A 15,012-nucleotide genomic window follows, 5' to 3' on the forward strand; every position below is an offset into this window, starting at 1 on the left:
AACCAAGAAGAGGTAGAAACAAGCTACATCATAACGTTAAGAATTTGTTCACTAAAACTAAAAGAAAGTAAAAACTTTTTAAGAAAACTCGATTCAACTCTATTATAAGCTTTAGCTATATCCACTTTCATAAGAAAACCTTGAGAATTAGAAAGAGATAAAGAATGAATATTTTCATGTGCATAAATAATAGAGTTCAAAAATTTTCTTCCAGGGATAAATCCATTATGTTGATAAGAAATAAGGTTAGGAAGGATAATAAAAAACCACAGAGTAAGAACTTTAGAGAAAATTTTGTATATAGAATTACAAAGGGTAATGGGTCTAAAATGTTCAAGGGAGTCGGCTCCACACTTCTTTGGAATAAGACAAAGGAAAGTAGAATTAATCTCCTTAAGCATTTGTTTTTCTCAAAAAAATTCTTTCAATGCATCACAAACATCTTTACCAACCACTTCCAAAAGTTTCTAGAAGAAAAACATTGGAAAACCATCCAAACAAAGAGATTTATCTCCTTCAAAGAAGCGGGCAGCTTTATAAATTTAATTCCTAGAAGGAATAGTTAGCATCATTTTGTTTTGCTCATTAGTGACCACTTGAGGAATGGCTTCAAGAAGCTCCATTTGTCTAGTTCCATCAACATTAGGGTCTAAAGATAGAAGAGATGAGAAATAGGAAACCATTTCTCTAGATATTTCATTTTCATTAGTTATTTTATCCCTTCCCCTAGAAAGGTTGGAAATATGATTCTTAGCTCTATGTTTCATCGTAGTAAGAAGAAAAAATTTAGTATTTATGTCACTTGCTTCAAGCCATATAGACCTAGATCTTTGCCCCCAAAAGGTTTCCTCTTTAGAAATAATATCATGGTATTTTACCAGTTTTTTCATTTTCTTCTTTAACTAGGTCCTCTGAATAACCTTCCACTTGAATTCTATCTTGGAAAATTTGTAGTTCATCATTCAGATTTGATTTACTCTCAAAGATATTCCCAAAAGACTTCTTATTCCATTCTCTCACACTTTTCTTAAGTTTGGAAGCAACGTGGAATAGAGCAGTACCTTCAATATTAATGTTCCACCATTTTTCCAGTAAAGAGTTAAAGTTTGGATGTTGCATCCACATTTTATCAAACCTAAACAGTAAAAATTTTCTTAGCTTGAAAAGGCTCTACCTTAAATTGGAGCGAGAAGTGTTCAGAGGCAATCTTCTGAATAATAGTAAGTGAACAAACACAATCATTAGTCCAGTTTGGAGAAATAAGGATTCTATCTAAGCGGGCTTGAATACATCCATTTCCAACTCTTTTATTGCTCCATGTAAAGTCAATACCTTTGAATTTCATATCCATTAAACCTTCTTTATTAATGAAATTCATGAGATCCAATCTACCTTCCAATTGACTAGTATTCCCTCCTTTTTTTTCATGTTCATAGAGAGAAACATTAAAATCCCCCAACATTAACCATTTACTATTATAGTCTAAACTCTTAAGCTTAGATAGAGACTCCTAAAACTTTTTTCTAGCATTTTTTTTATTTAGGAGCATATAGGTTACTACATACCAGTAGTTACCCTAAGATAAATTATGTATCTTGACTGCAATAAAGTATTTATAGCATCCATTAGGGTTCTAGAAAATATAGAATTCTTCTACATGATTAGTGTTCCTTCCGATGCTCCTTTAGAACTACTCACCATAAGACCATAGTTATTAAAAGATTTCAAACTTTCAACTTTACCTTTCTCCATCTTTGTTTCCTAGATCACCATAATGTCAGGTTTATGATCCCTAACAATGTTTCTAACTATATCTAATTTATGGATGATATTCATCCCCCTTACATTCCAGGTAATGATTTTCATTTCTTTTTAGGGGTAAAATCTAGAATAGTTCCCATCAGCAATATTTTACAAGCTTTATGTTTCTCTCTTATTTTTTGATGTCTTTCTACTAGTTTTCTTTGGGGTCCCAACATTCAATTTCAATTTTAGAGATCCTATTTCCAATTTACTTCTTCAAGTAGCTACTCCAATAGGCATAATAAGAGGTGTCATTTTCTTTTCATCATTTTTTCTTTGTCTCAATTTTTTTTTAAATTCTTCCTTACCTACTTTATGTTCAATTTGGTTAGAAGCAGGCTCGAGCACATTCAAGGATATCTCTTCAAAAAGAGGTTCCAACAGAGGGAGATTTTCTCCATTCAAAGAATCCTCCACAAAGTTATTCAATAAATCTTCCAATTTTCCAATCCCATTCGCTAAGATTTCTCCTTTCTCAAAATCCCCTATCCCATCAATATCATCTAGATCCTCAACATAATTCTGATAAATGACCATCTGATTTTGTATTCTTCCTAATTCCTCAATATCTTGTGTAGAGGATAAACGTATGTCTTCATTATTCAAAGTTTTCTTGCCTTCATCCTCCAACTTCTCCTTCCTATCATTAGACTGAGATCTAAGGATATCTTCAATTTTTTCACCCTTCGAAATAGATTCTCCAATTAAAAATTTAGGTTTCCAAACCCTTTTTTGAACCTCCTTTTCCACAATCACCACCTTTTTCTTATTTTTAAGTTTTAGAGGACAATTTTTAGCCCAATGACCCATTTTTTGCAAACAACACACACATTAGAGAGGTCTTCAAAAATAACCTCTTGAGTCCATTTTCCCAATTTTGAGTTGATTTCCACCTTCTAAGGAAGATCCTTCAAGTGCACTACTTTGACATAGATCCTAGCAAACAACAAAAGCTTAGATCTAGAAGCAATCATATTATCAATGGCAATGAGCTCTCCAAAGGATCCATCTATCCCCTTAAAAATATCTTCATGCCAAAACTCAAGTGGGAGACCCGAGAGTCTTACCCACATAGGAGTATTAGAGCTATCAGATTTCTGCAATCCATCAGTGTTGTGCATTTGATTTCTAGATTTGATTGTGTGAACAGATTTTTTACATCAACATTTCAGATCACACTCTGTCCTCTCCTTCTCTTCTCTTGCATGCATCCTGATGATGGATCACGAAGTGTGATCCGAAACGTTGATGTAAAAAATTTGTTCACACAATCAAATCCAAAAATCAAATGCACAATACATAGGAGTAGTGAGAAAGAACGCATCTGAGAGATCGGTATTTGGTTCCCATTTTTTTATTGTTAAGGAAGTATTGCCAAATAACCATGGTCCACCACATAAAACCATATTCATATCCTCCTTACAAGTAAATAAAAAGGAGAAAAAATGGTTAGACATTAAAGCAATGTCAACCTAACCTTAGAGGACCCATTTCCTTTTAATCATTTTTCTTAAGGTTTCAATATATGGATGAGCCCCCAGAAATTTCCCAACTAGGGTTAACTCCATATAAAAATAGAAAATTTGACTATTAGGTCCGGGACAAAAATTTGAAACTCACCTTTTCCCCAACATGATTTAGAAGTAATAGGAGGGAAGGATGACTTGCCTCCTGGTCTTCTCCCAAATAAAGATGATCGCGTGATCCTGCGGTATCCTTACATACCACAAAGGAAGGGGCCCCTTTCAAAATTTTCTCAAGTTGGTCCCTTATAGGGGCAAGGATAGCAGTCAGAGGATCAGATTGATAAGAGTTAGAATCCTCATGCCCTCTTGAACCAAAGCCTAGAAAGACTTTGTCTTCTTCCTGCTCCAAATTCCCACTTGATCCATTACCAGTATCTCTAGCCACATTCCCTACAAAACCCCTAGCAATCCCTGCAACTAGATTCCTACCTAAAACATTCCCTACAAAACTAGTGTTAATCCCCACAACCAAATTGACACCCAAAACTCCTACCATTCCAAGTTATTTTGGTATTTGAAATGTTAAACATGCTCAAAGTAAACAATTTTATAGAAGTCTAACTTGGCCAATCTAAAGTATTTCAGACTCTGAGAAAATGGTTGTTTTGGCACAAAAGGTAAGTTGCAGCATAAAATTTAGGATTAGTCTATAGAAAAGTATTTAATAAGAATCACATATCTCATAGCTCTAAACTCACATAGATTTCTATATTACTTTGGAATATTAATTTTTAGTATAAATAGATAACTTATTCTAATGTCAATTGGGTTCTCTAAACAAAGGCATGCGATATGAATCAATTGATCATAACTAAAAGTACACAAGAATTTACTTTATATATATTTATGAAAAAAAGTAAAGTTTGCAAGATTTTTTTAAAAAAATTAGTATAATATTTCCTAAATGTGCAAGCACAAAGTTGTCATGTTTTCCAACTTAATAGCACGGATGAATTCAAAGCATTTCTAATTAAAACTTAATTTTTGTCAAAATTATGATCTAATTGGATGAATTCCAACTAAGCTAGATATGACTACAACTTTTCAAGTGTTCACTAAATACATATGTAGCACAAATTTGGTGATTATTTAACAAAACAAAACATATAAATACACTTCTATAGATGTATAAATTAAAAAAATAAACATAAATAAATATAATAATTCAATTATTAATTAAAAAATGTAGAAAAATCTTACATTGATAAAGAATAAGATGACATGATCCGTGAATGGGTATGTTTATGTTAATCTCAATCTTGTGCCTTGGGATGCATTTTACTTGGGAAAAATCACAAGCTAAATTGTGGAAATATAATTTTGATGGGGCCTCTAAAGGAAATATATGTCCCCCAAGTGCAGGGTTTATTACCAAAGATGGAAATGAGGATCTTATTGCACTAGGTGGCAAAAGACTATAGGATGGCACCAATATTGTTGCAGAATTAGAAGTTGCCTTGTTGGCAATAAGAGCTTCTAAAAAATTTGGGCTGACGAAACTACATGTGGAAGGGAACTCCCTTGTCATCATCAATGTTATTATGAAGGGCTCTATGGAAGCATGACACCTTTCCAAACTACACCACCAACATATCTCAAGAGTTTACCTTGTTAGATTATTTTACAATTGTGAACATTAAAAGAATGGGTAACACCGTAGCAAATTGGATGTCCAACTAGGCACTAAATTTGAAAATGAATGAAGTTGTTATTGAAATTTTCAAAGATGTAATCACACATGCAGTTCATGAACCAAATCCTTAGACATAACTTTGACAAGAGTGACATTCTAAATGCTCTTAAGAGTGTGTGTGTGTGTGTGTGTGTGTGTGTGTGTGTGTGTGTGTGGGTGGTTATGTTCTTGTTGTGGTTTGTGTCACATGCAGTAATTAATGGTTTGATGGGATGAGTCTTCATTAGCACTAGTTTTTCGCAGTTACAACACATCTTAAATCTTTTCAAGCCAAAATTCCTCTCATACCAAGGTTTTTCTGAGTGAATTGAAGGGTGTTCAACATGAGTCATCTTTTAGTCTCACTTGTCATAGGCAACAACATCCTCTTCATGGAATGGCTAAGAAGGCAAGGATGGACCAAATGTTTGAGATTAAACACAGGCAGGTTACAAATGTGATTGTGCTCTTGCTAGGGGAAATGTTTTTTTTACGGAGAATAGACACAAGACCAACACGGATGTCTATTGATGATCATGGTGTGGGTATTGTCGATTGGGGAGTCTAAAGAAAGAGTAAGGTTTATTATGCAACAAATTGTTCTCACTCATGCCCTTCTTGGCACGGGAGAAATCTTGGCAATTTCGACTCCAAGGTGTGGTTTGCTTTTAGGGGAGAAAGAAAGAGGGATTGAAAAAATCCAAAACATGAAAAATACACCCTTTGTTTGGCACTTCATAGAAATTAAAAGGCATGTAAGATTCAAACAAGCCAGACAAGGATAGTATGCCCTTAAGTTGTTGGTCCTGGAACACATCTTGGACCTTGACATTAAGGCCATTAAGGCATGGGTTGACTGGACGTCAGAGGATAAACCTATCATGGTGACGCATTTGAAGGCTCAACTTGATTATCGACAAGCCAGTAGTGAATTCAAGTCATGGTTGGAATACAAACTAAATGTTTTTTTTGATGAAAGAATTGGGCTTCATTCTTCCAACCTTAAGGTGATGCTAAAAGTTCTTGGCTAGCCCTTAATTGGGTTTATGTTTATGTTTTTATTTCTTGGTTTTTATCAATTTGGTTCAAAATGCTTTCATGCCCCCCCAATTTTTTTATATGACTAAAATTAATTTGATGCAAGAGCATCCTAAGTTGTACTGCCATCCTGCATGTTTTCAATTTTTATCTTGCTACCGAAACTGTGTTCTGTTGAAACTATGTTTTCTGGTTTCTAGGTTCCTGTTGTAGACCGTGTAACTAATTTTTCATAATGAATGAAAGTATATGCACTTCAAGGATTGAAGAGGGACTAGATTAATATCTATGATCAAAGGAACAATTTATAACTCCTTATGAGTTGCAAGATATGAAAATTCTCCCAGAGTATAGATTTCTGGCAGTTTTGCACGATAGTTTTTTGTGCTTGACTTTCAGGTTGGATGCACACTTTTCCTTGATGAATAAAACTCTACACACTTAAAGAGTTGTATAGGACCTAAATATCTATCCATGGTTTGAATTGTGAGTTCTAACTCAATCAGAGCTAGGAGATATCACGATTTTTCTCGGACATCAATTTCTAGATAGTTAATTGTTGATGTAGGCCGACTTGTGTATTTAATGTTAGGTTTATTTTCATTTAATATTTTCTAAGAGCTTACTTGTGGCTTCTCCATGTTCTAAAATGATCTGTAAGCTATTTTGGCTAGTATAAATAGAGTGTTTACGCTAGGAGCTCAGGTAGTTAAGATTTTTTAGGAGATAATTTGAGAGCAAAACTAGTAAGTGTGAATTTGATGTTGGATCTTGGATTTGAATGTATTTGTATTTGCTCATAACCCAGAAGGCCTTATAGTTGGGCATGTATGTTGAATATTTGAAGAATCAATAAAAGTATTTTACTCTTCTGCCCCCTTTGGTTGTTGTTCTTTATGTTTACTTTCATTGTGTTAACTCTTGTAGGGTGGTTCAAAGAGTTGGGTGTGCTATTGGCCCTAGTTTTCCCTATCCCTCCTTGCGTCAGGTGGTATCAAAGCTTGAGATTTGTCCTTGTGGAAATTGGATCATGTAGAACCCTATTTGGATATTGGTTATAGGGTTGTAGATCTGCGGATTTGACCTATAACTTGCAAAATGTTACAATCTTGCAAGAATCTGATTTGTAAAGATGGTTCATGGTAGAGAAAATGTTGATAATGCTATATTGGATCAATTGAGACAAATTGCAGCCAGATTAGATGCTATAGAGACAGCCCAGAGGAGAGGAGCACATCTTGATGATGTAAGTGATGATAAAGAAATATGTAAGTGATGATAAAGAAATAGCACCAAACCTAAGTCAAGAACTTGAAGAAGATCAAGATGAGGAAATATTATTGAGAGTATTATCTAGGAAAAATTCAAAACATGTTGTAGAAGATGTTCCCTATGATGGAAAATTGGATACCAATGTTGTGTTAGATTGGATCTTAGATCTGGAGAAGTTCTTTGAGTATAAAAACACTCCTGATAATAAGAAGGTGAAGATTGCAATTACTAGGCTGAAAGATAATGCTTCGTTATGGTGGGAACATTTGTAAACTGATAGACTAAGGAGAGGAAAGGAGAATATCAGAACTTGGCTAAAGATGGTGAACAAGGTAAAGAACAAATTCCTTCCTATTGATTACCAAGTTAGCTTGTTGAGAAAGATGCAAAATTTGAAACAAAAGGACATGATTGTGAAAGAGTATACTGCAAAATTCTATAGATTGGACATTAGATCTAGACATGTGGATGATGATGTTGAAAAAATTGCAAGGTACATAAATGGATTGAGATCTGGAATTCAAGATGAAATAAGTTTTGTGAAGTTGGAAAGTGTGGAAGAAGCATATCAATATGCCTTGAAAGTTGAGGAAATCTTGACAAAGAAGCATGAACAAAGACAAAGAGCAATATCAATATCAATTCTACTGAAATTTGATTGTGTCTGAAGTTTTTTGCATCAATGTTTCGGATCACACACAGTGATCCATTATCAAGATGAAGAGCAAGAGAAAAATTTCTCTTGCTCTTCATCTTGATAATGGATCACTATGTGTGATCCGAAACGTTGATGCAAAAAACTTCAGACACAATCAAATTCCAGAAGAACTGATAATGATATTGCTAATGGATTGTGGAAATCAAATGACACTCAAAGACAAAGAGTTTAAGGTGGTAGATTCCAGAGAGGCGGAGGTAGATCTTATGGTGAAGGTGGCAGATCTAACAATTTTGTGCAAGAGAAAGGCAAATTTGAATGCAAGAATGATGACAAAGACAAGACCAAGTGGAAAGGTGGTAATTCATACCGAGGATGTACTGAAACTTACCGAGGAACAAGTAATTCTTATCCTAGAGGTGGTTTTCGTGGTAATTGTTTCAAATGTGGTAAAGAAAGACATAAATCTTTTGAATGTAGATCTTCTAAAAGTGGGCAGAATAATAGAAATGTTGTGATTCAAGGAGACATTGAGAGTTCATTGAGTGGACCTGAGGCTGGAGAAAATCTAATGGTGAGAAGAACCTTATGTAATAAGGGAAGTGATGAGGAACTTATCCTTAGAAGAAGTCTTTTCAAGACCAGATGCAAGATGGTTGGAAAATTTTGTAAGGTAATCATTGATAGTGGAAGTTTTACAAATTTGGCATTAGAAGAGCTGGTTACAAAGTTGCAGTTGTAGAGGCTAAAACATCCCAAACCTTATGATGTTTCATGGATCATAGATGAGCATAAGATATTGGTAAGTGAGCAATGTGTTGTGAAGTTCAAGATTGGACATTACTTTGATGAAGTTTTGTGTGATATTATGCCCAAGGATTGTTGTCATATTTTGTTGGATAGACCTTGGCAATGTGATAGGTATGTTGTGCATGACACAAGATTCAATCAATATACTCTTTGGGTAAATGGGAAGAAACAAATATTGTTGTCTTTGATTGAAAGTCCAGATGAGGTCAATTGTACTATAATAAAATTTTGCATGGTTAATGGAAAGCAATTTGAAAAAGAAGTAAAGAAGAATCAAGTTTTTTCTGCTATATTTCCTAGAGGACCAAGTGTTGGTAGTAATGACCAAGAAGCAGAAGTTGGTAAAGACAAAGTGACAGTAGAAATCGTAGAATTGCTAAATGAGTATAAAGACATTGTTGCTAATGATATTCTTGATGGTTTACCTCCAATAAGAAGTATAACTCATTGTATGGATCTGATTCCTGGAGTTAGTTTTCCAAACAAAGCACCATATAGATTGACACCTACAAAGAATAAAGAACTTAACAAACAAGTGCATGAGTTTTTGCAAAAAGGATTAATCAGATAAAGTTTGAGTCCATGTGTTGTACTTGTTTATTAGCACCTAAATAAAATGGAGAATGGAGGATGTGTACTGATTCTAAAGCTATTAACAAGATCACTGTGAAATATAGGTTTCCTATGCCCAGGATGGATGACATAATGGATTGTTTGAGTGGAGAAAAGTATTTTACTAAGATTGATTTGAAGAGTGCCTATCATCATATCAGAATTAGAGAAAGTGATGAATGGAAGACTACTTTTAAAATAAAGAATGGTTTGTACGAATGGTTGGTTATGCCTTTTGGTTTGACTAGCGCACCTAGTACTTTCATGAGGTTGATGAATGAAGTTTTGAAAAGATTCTTGGGTAAGTTTGTGATTGTTTATTTGGATGATATTTTGATATTCAGTAAGACTAAGAAAGAACATCTTGGGCATATTAGACAAGTATTATAGAGATTGAAATAGGAAAAGTTGTTGATTAATTTGAAAAAATGTTCTTTCATGCAAGAGGAGATCGTGTATTTGGGATTTTCTATTTCAACTAATGGTTTAAGGATGGATCTGAAAAAGGTTAAAGCAATTTTGGAATGGCCTAAACCTAAGAATGTAGGTGAGGTAAGATCATTTCATAGTTTGGGTAATTTTTACAGGAAGTTTATAAAGAATTTCAATGTTGTTTGTAATGCTATGATTGAAACAATGAGGGGAGATGAAAAGGAATTCAAGTGGACACATGGAGTTGATAAGAGTTTTGGAACTTTCAAACAAAATGTTGTTGAATTACCCATATTGGCTTTGCCTGATTTCAATAAGGTAGTTCAAGTTGAGTGTGATGCAAGTGGTAGTGCAATCAGAGCCATATTCAGTCAAGAAGATAAACCTGTTGCTTTCTTTAGTGAAAAGTTGAATGATGCTAAAAGGAAGCATTTTGTGTGTGATCAAGAATTTTATGCTATTGTCCAAGCATTGAAGAAATGGAGACATTATTTGATTCCTAAGGAGTTTGTGTTGTATACTGATCATAGAGCTTTACAATACTTGGGAAGTTAACACAAATTGAATCAGAGACATATGAAGTGGGTTGAGTATTTGTAGAATTTTACATTTATGATTAAGCATAAGAGTGGAGTTACTAATAGAGTTGTTGATGCATTGAGTAGAAGATGTTTTTTGTTGACTGAAATGAAGGTTGAAGTTTTTGGTTTTGATAAAATGAAATATTTGTATGATGTTGATCCTGATTTTTCTGAGGTGTGGAGTTAGTGTAAAGCACCAAATCTGACCAATCGCATAAGTATGATGAGTATTTCATTCAAGAGGGTATGTTGTTCAAAGGTATTCAATTGTGTATCTCTAGAAGTTCTATGAGATTGAATCTGATTAAGGAAAAGTATAATGGTGGATTGCTTGGACATTTTGGAATTGATAAGACATTGAGTTTGCTGAAAGAGAAGTATTATTGGCCACAAATGTATGAGGATGTTCAGATTTCTGTAAAGAGTTGTGGAGTTTATCAAGTTGCAAAAGGAGTGAGTCAAAATATTGGTTTGTATACACCTATTAATGTTCCTAAGAAACCTTGGAGTGACATTAGTATGGATTTTGTTCTTGGATTGCCTAAAATAGTGAAGGGGTATGATTCCATATTTGTTGTTGTGGATAGATTTTCTAAGATGGTTCATTTCATACCATATAAGAAGACATCAGATATCGAGCATGTTGCTGAACTTTTCTTTAAAGAAATTGTGAGATTGCATGGCTTACCAAGAAGTATTATTTCTGAAAAGACAGTAGGTTTGTTGGTTACTTTTGGAAAACTTTGTGGAAGAAGATGGGTACTGAGTTAAAGTTTAGTTCTACATTACATCCATAGACAGATGGATAGACAGAGGTTGTGAATAGAAGCTTGGGTAATTTTTTGAGATGTTTAGTTGAGAATAAGCCAAGTAATTGGGAGATGGCATTGGCACAAGCTGAATTTGCATATAATAATTCTGTGAATTCTAGGAAAGACACCTTTTGAGATTGTTACTGGATTGAAGCCTAAAGGAGTATCAGATTTAAGAGATATTACTGGTGAAGAGAAGTGATGCAGGGGAAGAATTTGTTGATTTCATGGAGTCTTTGCATAAAGAAGTGAAGTTGAAGTTGGAACAAAGTAATCAAAAGTATAAGGAGAATGTTGATTAGTCTACAAGACATCATATCTTTGAAGTTGGTGATGAGGTGATGGTTCATTTGAGGAAAGGAAGATTTCCAATTGGAACATACAATAAGTTGAAGATGAAGAAGTTTGGACCTTGTAAGATCTTGAAGAAGTTTACAGTGGAAATGCCTATGAAATTGAGTTACCTAATGACATGGATATATCTCTTATATTCAATGTTGTTGATTTATACAAGTATCATGAGTCAGATGATGAAGTTATTGTATCAGAGGACTATCCTAAGAAGCAGATTGAAGAAGTTGAATAGATATTGAATCAGAGTTGGTAAGAGCACAAGGGGAAAAGATTATTATGAATATCTGGTGAAGTGGAAGAATAGACCTATAGAAGATGGTTCATAGATTTCTCAATCTAAGTTGGATTCAACTCAAGTTGTGACATCTCAATGATTCAAGAGAATCATTTCTTCCAACCCTAGTTGTCTAATGCAAGAGCATCCTGGGTTGCACTGTTATCCTGCATGTTTTCAATTTTTATCTTGCTACTAAAACTATGCTCTGCTGAAACTATGTTTTCTCATTTTTGGATGCCTGTTGCAAACCGTGTAACTAATTTTTCATAATGAATGAAAGGTTGCACACTTCAAGGATTGAAGAGGACCTAGAGTATTATCTATGGTCCAAGGCACAAGTTCTAACTCCTTATGAGTTGGGAGATATGGCAATTCTCCCAGAGTATCGATTTCTGGCAGTTCTGCGCAACAATTTTGTGTGCTTGACTTTCAAGTTAGATGTGCACTTTTCCTTGATGAATCGGAGTTTGTGCACTTAAGGGGTTGTAGAGGACCTATATATCTACCCATAGTTTGAAGCATGAGTTCTAACTCAATTGAAGCTAGGAGATATCGTAATTTTTCTCGGACATCGATTTCTAGACAGTTAATTGTTGATGCAGGCCAATTTGTGTATTTAATGTTAGGTTTATTTTCATTTAATATTTGCTGAGAGCCGACTTGTGGCTTCTCCATGTTCTAGAATGATCTGTAAGCCATCTTGGCTAGTATAAATAGAGTGTTTAGGCTAGGAGCTAGGGCAGTTCAGAGTTTTTAGGAGATAATTTGAGAGCAAAACTGGAAAGTTTGAATTTGTTGTTGGATCTTGGATTTGAATGTATTTGTATTTGGTTGTAACCCAGCAGGCCTTATAGCTGGGCATGTATGTTGAATATTTGAATAATCAATAAAAGTATTTTACTCTTCTTCCTCCTTTGGTTGTTGTTCTTTGTGTTTGCTTCCATTATGTTCAACTCTTGCAAGGTGGTTTGAAGAGTTGGGTGTGCCATTGGCCCTAGTTTTCCTTACCCCTCCTTGCGTCAGAATTATAATCCACAATAGAGTTTGTATGGATATTTTTGGAAGGGCACACAATAGGGTTTTTGGTTTGCTCAAATTCATACAGAGCTTGTTGATGGCTACGGTGAATGGAGACCACCAACAATATCTGTGAATGTTTTTGTCTGCATTTGTTTCTTCCAGCACTAAAAACTAGGGAATATTTAGTGATTAAACTTGTTTTTTGTCTATCGTGGAAACAAGTACTAAATATAGTGTTAAAACAGAACTATGTTTCTTTTGCTCGGTCTAAAGGAGTTTGCAATGTAAATCTAAAATCAAATCCTTGTGAAAGTTAACTCAGAAGTATTTTCAATGTACTCAACTTTATTCACTTTATTAATAAAATAAAAAAATTATTTTCAAGAAAAAAAGAATAACATACCATATTATTTAATTTTTCAATATTTTATTAGCAGCTAAATTGGTGTCCAATTGAAAAATGCATTGAAGAAGAATTTTTATTTTTCAAAACTACAGATTCTACTAATTTACATCATTTCAAAATTTAAATTGTCACTTTTATTAATTTAAATAAATTATGACTTAATGTTGATCACTCCTTTTATAAAAGTACCAATGGTATATATTTTACATGTAAGAAAAGAAAAAAAATTGAACACGTGATTTGTAAATTAATTATAAAGAACTCTTATCTAAATAAAATGTCTCACTTTTTTGATAGTGACAACAAAATAGTTTTGGCATCTTTAAAAACGTGTTCATATATTATTCACTGTATATGCACAGTACTACAAGTATGGCCAACATAACTGTGTTTTAATTTTCAAAATGCACCTAAATAGTGTTTTATGGGTTTTGTTGACGATAATTTATGCTAAAGATTTTATTGTATTTTATTGTAAAGGTTCACTGTGTTCATTATTACTCTTTTTGGAAAATTGTTTATCATGAAATTATTTAACATTGTTGGCATTCTTTCTACATCAGATTTTTTACAAAGTCATTATTGCTGTCAATAGGAACTAAATAAATTAAGAGACGTGAAAAACCTATAAATCGACAACTACAAAGTACATCAATACCACGTGCACAACTAGAAAGAAAACATTCACTAGTCGACCTGCATATAAAGAACATATAGAACAAATGGCTATAAATTGCAATCAGTGGTCTTATTAGTCATTTCACATGCCTTAACGTTGATGTAAATTTGTGAAACCACCTCTGAGTATCAGTACTTAGTAATCTCTACGCTAAGCTTGTTGACTATCAACGCAGATTTGAGATGTTAAACAAAAATTAGACCACCAAATTCTTAAACACGTTTCCAACAATACGCTCCTCATTATTAAAAACAGATTCCATGAGTACTTAATGCAAATAAATAGTAATAAAGGCTACTTTGTGCTTTAGAAGAGTGATAATTTTCTCAACATTGGGCTGGTTCCACAGACATGTTCTGTATACATTACATATTGTTTATAAACCTCACTAGCATTAAATGAAGTACAAAAATAGAAATTAAAGAGTCTGGCAATGATCCTTACAAGAGCAGATATAGTCCGCATCTGAATTGTATCTCTACGAATGACTTGATTATGGCAGTATACAAAGAAATGATGATAAATGTTTCCCCTAGCCTTACTGCACTGGGATCGCTTTGTTGTAATCCTAAAATAAAGTACGAAGTGGATCATATGCAGAGAACCTAAATGAACCAAATATTAATGATGTCTTGCTATTTACAGCCAAACTCAAGTTAACCCCTTTCCTACAAATGATTGATTTAACTGATACATTAAGTCCAATTATATTGCCTATAGAGGCATTGTTCTTCATTTCCTGTTTGTTTGGAAATATAACAATTTAAATGGTACAACTTAAATGGTAACATGGAAACCATATATAACAAACCACACTGCATGAATGTTATATCATTGGATTGTATAGAGTTGGGGTTTGTTGACATTGTGCGGACAAAATTCCTTCTAATCACGAGACTGCCTCACACACATCCAGCAGCCCTGCCTGACAATATTTGTACTTTGATGCTTTTGCAGTATTTGACTCGAGTGATACTTCTACAGGACCCATTTTAGACATATATTTATTAATCGACTCAACAGCAACACATATAACCCAATAGAATGTATTGTCATCTTG

The sequence above is a fragment of the Cupressus sempervirens genome, chromosome 5 (genome assembly GCF_028749045.1).
Source record: "Cupressus sempervirens isolate cs-2001-9-10 chromosome 5, ASM2874904v1, whole genome shotgun sequence".
Classification (NCBI taxonomy): domain Eukaryota; kingdom Viridiplantae; phylum Streptophyta; class Pinopsida; order Cupressales; family Cupressaceae; genus Cupressus; species Cupressus sempervirens.